Source organism: Haemaphysalis longicornis, unplaced genomic scaffold (assembly GCF_048455015.1).
Source record: "Haemaphysalis longicornis isolate Haplotype H1 unplaced genomic scaffold, Haemaphysalis longicornis Haplotype H1 scaffold_7, whole genome shotgun sequence".
Taxonomy (NCBI): domain Eukaryota; kingdom Metazoa; phylum Arthropoda; class Arachnida; order Ixodida; family Ixodidae; genus Haemaphysalis; species Haemaphysalis longicornis.
The window spans coordinates 27,882,080-27,889,019 of NW_027526422.1; positions in this window are offsets into that span (position 1 = coordinate 27,882,080).

Consider the following 6,940-nt stretch of genomic DNA (forward strand, 5'->3'; position numbering starts at 1 on the left):
CGTCACAAAGGAATGAACAACGACTTCGATGGGTGCCAGATGAATCTTCTGGCATTCACTGAGGGCATCAATCCGACCATCGGTCGCGCTCTACAGACCGCTATCACATCGCCCGCGACGGCATGTTGTCGGGATTGAGCGCGATTCGGCGTGTGGTTCGACGATCTCCGACAGCCGCTGTCCGGACTCGGTGTGCTCTCGCTGCATCGTGAAACAAATGGAAAAAAAATTCGGCCACCTTCGCAGTGCGAGAAGTGTGAAAATCGCGGAGCGGGTAGTCTTCACGGGCTTTAACTTGTCTTTTCTCAAGTCTACCAAGGGGATGGATCCAGGTTTCTTCTGAGGTTGGGGTCCGCTTCTAGGCTATGTGTGAGGATTTCAACGATGATGGTGGTGATGATGATGAGGAGAAATAGGATAGCCTTTTCTGTTCCCCGAAATTTTGGAAAACCAGAAATACAAGAAATAGAAAAAAAATCATCAACTAGTATTTTTCTGCTACCTGAGGGACCATCTTGGAGGTATAAATTCAAAATTTAAGGGGGGTCAGGACATCCGGACTCCACTCTGGATCCGCCAATGGGTCTACCCCGTCCTTAAGTTAAATGCTTCCAAAAAGTAAAGCTTTCTTCGTGCAAACTGAGTCAAATCAAAGTCTACACTACCCTCCTGAAGTCCAAAGTCCAAACTGCCAAGGTCTGGAAGCCAAAGTCCACTTCAACTCAGCCAAATTCCAAAGCCAACGCCCGCGCTACGAACCCAAAGGAAACATTTTGAAACTTATGACCCTAAGAGCAGAAAAGAAGGCTTTCTTAATTTTTCTACTTGATATACCTTGGATGCTGTGAAATTCTGCTTGTATTTGTTAAACGCCCCCTCCCCTCCCCCACCCCCTTCCCACCGTGGTGCAACGGGTTTCCGCTCCCTGAAGACAACATCCTGCCGACGCCCATGCTTTCTTGCCTGCTGGACTGCTGCATCGACAGAGTATAGTCTTCACATTTCATCCACTCGACCACTTTTCAAGGAAACATCAACCGTCGCTTTTCCCACAGCTGTTGACGCGTCAACTTCCTCTTGCGGTACGTCCTTGCGTGTCGCTCGATCGGCCATAGACAGAGCACACGCAGTGCAGTTGCGGGAGAAAAATTACTGCAACCCATTAGACCTTGCTTTCGCGTTGGTAGTGTCGTTCTTATCGCGTTGCCAGCTTTTCACGGAGACCTCGCAGTGCATGCACGCAGCTTGCCATGCTCGAAAATATTCCAGGCGGAAAATCTGCACGCCTAAATGGGATGACTCCAGAAAGGGACTCATTACCGCCGATAACGGGGCTCTGGACGTCGATCGCCGCGGGCTTCATGAAGCTACTAAGTGCTCGGCTCGATTAGCCGGCATTACGTCCGCCTTCCTGGCCCGCCCCACGGTCGTTTATCCGAGAGCGTGGTCGCGAGCATTGCACGCTCTCGCGCGCATGCAACAACGTCGGCGTTCGCAAACAATGGGTTGCCGCGGTGGTTGGGCGCTGAAAGGCGGCCCCTCGGCGTTCGCCGGTGAAACCTCTCGGCTAGTAGCGGGATAATCGATTTAGAACTGCCTCGTTGTTCGAGCGGCGGTACACAAACGACGATGCGATTAGCGCGACCGACCGCCGTTCCCGGCGCATGCGGTCGCCCCAGGGAGCTTGCGTGCGAAGTCCTTTCCGCGCACGAGATGACAGGTCGCGAGAAATTCCCTCTGCGCATGCGCAGTTTGACTCGTGGAGCTGGGAACCGATGGGTGGCAACCGGGACTCTCCTGCGTGATCTTAGCTAGTGTCACTATAAAGGTACAGAGTATCGGCACTTTATATTGTTCCGTGTTGCACCCATACCAAAAGTGCTCCCGTACTCTCATGCGACACTAGTTGCGAGAAACGCTCTCTGTGCATGCGCAGTTTCATTCGCGGAGCTGGGAACCCTATAAACCGGGACGCTCCTGCATGCTCTCAGCCATACCGTACAGGGAACTGAAGTCGTATGTATAGTAACTGCGTGTACAGTAAATCCTTGTTATGTGGAAGTCGTCAGGTCAGCGAACTGGCCTCGTTATGAGCGATATTTCGTTAAAGGCGATTGTGATATAGCTACTCTGTATACCCTGCAGAGAGTAGTGTGAAATACTTCCATTGAATCAAGAATTTGAATCAAGGACGCGGGTTTGTTTGCCGGTTGCGGCGGCCGCTTTTCTGGTGGATGCGAAAAGCGAAAACGCCGATGTTTTCGAGATTTCGGCGGACCTTAAAGATACCAAGGTGGTAAAATTTAATCCGGAGCCCTCCACTACGGCGCGGCTCATCGCCTGTGTAGCGTCGGCGCGTTAAACTTCATCAATGAATCAGTCGATCAATCAATCAATAAATAAATAAATCAGTCAATCAATGGCGTTGTGCCGAGGCTTTACTGTAGTATATCAATTTTACCGCGCACTTTGATGCTGTAGCGTCCCCACTTTACTTTCCTTGTGGTCATTTCCCGCATGTGGAGGGAGAATATTATGATGGCCTGTTTCAACATCAGTTATTCTAGTCGATTTGCCAGCCGGGTCGTGCGGTTTAGGACTCGCCTTTTTTTGCCCGTACAACCCGCGCCACCTACACATCTATACGTTCAAGTTGCCAGTGATGCAGTTCGCGCTGAACTGTCTGGACTGGTTCTTATTAAAGAGCAGGTCCAATCAGAGGATCCGGCTGTATATATAGTTTTCGACACCCGGTGGACAAGGAAAAGCGCGGGCACTGTAAACCGAGATCTTACTTGTGTATTGCTACATTCCTTGTGTTGCACGTGTGTCACTTGAGGGCGGGAAACACATTGACGGAATTTCGCCTCCTGCTTGGTATTTTCCGCATTAAAAAAATTGTTAGACGCTTCGACGTAACCCGTGCTGTTCGGGGAACCATTCCCTGTGTAATGCTGGAGGGCCACACCCATGCGCGGAAAGCGACGCGTCCGCACGCGTTTTTTCCCAAACCGAAACCGCTCCTGTAGCCTCCACGCGCGTTCTAGACTGTTGCCGTACTGGTTTCCAGAGAGGTAAATTGCGTGCGGAAATGCGTCGCTTTCCGCGCGTGTGTCTGGCCCTTAATCCGTCGTACTAGGTTTAAAGGTGTATAATGTACTTATAGGCTTTGTATAGGAGTGTTTGCAAGTGAAGGGAGATGCTGGGCTTAACACTGGGCGGAGAGAACACTCTGGTTTGCTTATTTCTATAGGTAGTCCACCGTTACAGTCTATTTTAAAGCGTTCGTTTTCATTTTCTTACAGTTAAAGTCCATGCATGAGTTAAGCATCTCATCGTGTTCCCGGACAAGGAAAGCCAGTTTCGTCGCAACAAAGGAAAGTTTAAGATTTACCTGAAATAAAAAAAAAAAAAAAGCTTTCTTAGAGAAAATTACAGCCGTTCCACTCAATGTGAAAGCTGTCGGAAGGGCAGAGCAGTGATTCGCCATAATGGGTAGTGGCGCCGTTATCCGCTCTCTGCTAACACCCATCACGCTGTTCGCCTACATGTCTCCCTCTTCCCTTGATGAATATGCAATTCAAATTTCCCGCTTTCGCAGTGCTCCCGCGCCCCCAGCCTGAAACTGCGCCAGCGGGAGTTCTGTTCTTTTGTGCTTGCTTTAATTTCGTATGCTGGAGCTGTTTTGTGTTTAGCGGCATTCCGAAAGCGCCATTTTTTTTTTTTTTTTCGTGGCCGTTTTTTTCGTTTGCTATCGTAAAAATCAACCCAACGAGCGTTCCTAACTAAATGAACGCGGGGGATGCCGGTTATATACACAGATTTTGCCTGAAATGTACTTGCAGTTTTCTTTGCGCTAAACAACGGGGAGATGTATGACAAGCGCCAGCGGCTCACGAGGTTCTAACGGTTATGAATATTTAGACCGCGTGGTTTTCGAAGCCTCAGCGTGACTCCTTCACGACGATTCAGGAGGCTCTACTTGGGTCAGTTATCTCGTTGCGCCGCCTGGTTCCGGCACTCACATCGACCGTTAGCAAGCTACGACGTCAAGGCGAGCCCATAAAGTGTTCTGCACTTAAAAACGCCTACCTTTTGCAGTCTGAAGCAAACCTATAAAGTTCGGAGAAATGGATTAAGTCCCTGCCTTCCGTCAGTATACGTTTCTGCGAGCGAAAACGCTTTCCTCGCCCTGCGCGACACCTTGTTGCTCATCGCATAATCGAAGTATGTACTCTTGTAAATCAGAACCTCTGGAGAACAAATAGGGAAGTTGCTTGTATCCCGCCGTGTTTAAAAGCGTGTTCCTTCGTGTAAAAAAAATTTTCACGAAGAATCGGGTCTTAAAGTTATCAGGACAGCTACACCGGAAGGCGTCACACGTACGGAGGAGACGGCGCACCTTCTGAAGGCGCCGCTAACACTATAGCCCTTTTCCAGTGACAATGCGCGCGGGAGCTGTCGCAAACAAGGACATTTTCTTCACTCGGGATTCACGGGATCGTGCGGTTTCCGGCGGTCGAGACGCAGATACCATTGTTTATAAAGTGTGGAATTCTGCTACTTATTTCAGTGAAAGTTGCACGCTTCGCGTACGTGACTTGAACGTGGCAATTCTCATAATTGCCACGTTCAAGTCACGTACGCGAAGCGTGCAACTTTCACTGAAATAAGTAGCAGAATTCCACCCTGCACCACATGTAGGAACGTGTGGCTTATTCAAGAAAAAGCCATGTTAGCTTTTTACACTTTTTTTTTTTTCTGAACGAAACTTTGTCGTCGTCCCTCCGCAAGAAGCGTTGGCTAATATGAAACCTTGCCACAAAGAAGGAAACGGGCCTGTCGCATAGTTTCGCAAACCATTCCGCGAGCCGCGTTATGATGACCACCTGCAGTGTGTGCGATGGTGAACGTGACCCCAGAGGCTTTCTGGTGTCGGGCATTTTCCGTGTAATCTGACGTCTTTTAGGGTCCTGCGCGTGTACGTGACTGCTGCTCACTAGTTCAACTTCGCAACCACGGCAACGTCTAAAACGTAATCTAGCGGTATTGCAGACTGGAATGTCTGTATACATACCCGGATGTGTGTGTGTGTGTATATATATATATATATATGAGAGAGAGAGGGGGGGAAGGGGACAACTAGCATTCCCTTCGCTTTGCCTCTTACTCATAAACAGGGTGTGTTTTTTTTTATTGTGCTATGTTTTTGTTGGGTTTGCTTTCGAAGAGGGATAGTTAGTTTATGTTTACGTGCGCCGACCCCGAAACTGGAGAGCACTACCCTGAGCGCAGTGTACACGTAGTTCAAGCTGGTTAAGCGTGCACGGGACCAGCCGCCGGTTAACTTTAGTGCTTGCCGTTTTTCTTCGTCTATTTTTGCGCATGCAATAACCTTGCGCCCCTAACCGCTGTTCGGACCTCATGACGCTGCGCTGCCCGCGTCTGTATAATTTATCTTCCTCGCCGCACGACGGGTGGCGTCGTTTGTTTGGCCAGATCCCGTTGGGAATATTTTTTTTTTTTTCCCCGCTGTTTGTGCAACTTCTCAGACCGTACCGCGTTGGCTTTTTGTTTGCTTTCGGCTCCGGCCAGTGACCGGAACTTCTTGCACAAGGGTTCACAGGGGTCCGTTGGAGGTCCGGCAAAGAAAGCGAGTCGTCCGCCGTCCGGAGCGATGGCCATACGATGAAGACTTTCGCCGGGGCGGTGGTCGATTGTGACCAGCTGTGTCCCGCTGCCTAGCGAAGGTACCGTCAAATGGTCCCTATATATGCTACAGGCCCCGGCACCCGTCGCTCCTACTTATATATATTTTTTTTTTGCTTTTTTCTCCGGTTTTCCTTTCGCCCGAATGGCCGGCGCCTTACTTCGATCGCGCGCCGGAAAAACGTGGCGGCGTCAGTGAAACGTGTTTCAGGAAAATTATGGCGTTTCCCAAGAGGCATTTGGTCTGCAACTCCGTGCCTCCCTTTTTTACGCACGGTTATACGTAGAAAAAAAAATAGCCTGGGAAAAAGGCAACGCGGACGTAATATTAGGCCATTTCTCTTGGTCCCCCTTCTGGCCTTTCTTTATACGCGCTGGCATTGTTGCTGTTCTTCTTTCGTTCCGGCGTCTGTGCGAAAAGGATCATACGGTGACGTTCGGCTGGTGTCCAGCGCGCCGGAAAAAGGCGGCAATTTTAAATCACCGTTCGAACCAAATATGTGTCGCTCGACTTCTAAACGTTGCACCTACTATGGGCATGAGTTTTGAGAAGGCGGGCGATGAAGTATGTACTGTCTGTTGTGTTTCGTCACTATTCGTTCGGCAACTATTCGTTCGCAGTCGAAGCAAAAACAAACATTTACCTGCCTCTTTTTCTTGATAACGTGGGGGAAAGAGTGATTGCCTTGCATACCCGTGCGTTCATTGCGTGTTTGTTTTTTCTGCAGACTGTGAAATTCGCTTTGCACGAGTGATGCTGTCGCATGCTCCGGCGGCAATCCATGAATATGGAATGCGCTTTAAGTGACAAGTTTCCGACAGATTTCTCCCGGGATAAGTTTATATGGAAACTCGGCATATACGCATACTGCTACGTGTCGTAACATAACCGCTGTCGTAAACGCATTGAGTTTCGTACTAATCTATAGTAGAAGGAAATCTGGCGCCACTGTGTAGGAGAGCCGCGCTTCAGCGAGCGTTCCGTCATGTACCGGGCAGGCACGTTCCACTTGTCCTTGGCATGGCTCATGAACAGGTGAAAAGCTGGCTCTGGCTGCAAAAAAAGCAACAATATTACTGCAGAAGGTTCATCAAAATTGCTTTGTTATGATAAAATTGAACATCCAAAAAGATTAATTTGTCAGTTATTATGTATAAGCTTTATGCACGGTGAACAAGAAAAAAATGTTACCATTTTTTGTTGATTTGGCGAGACAAAAAAGAAGCCATA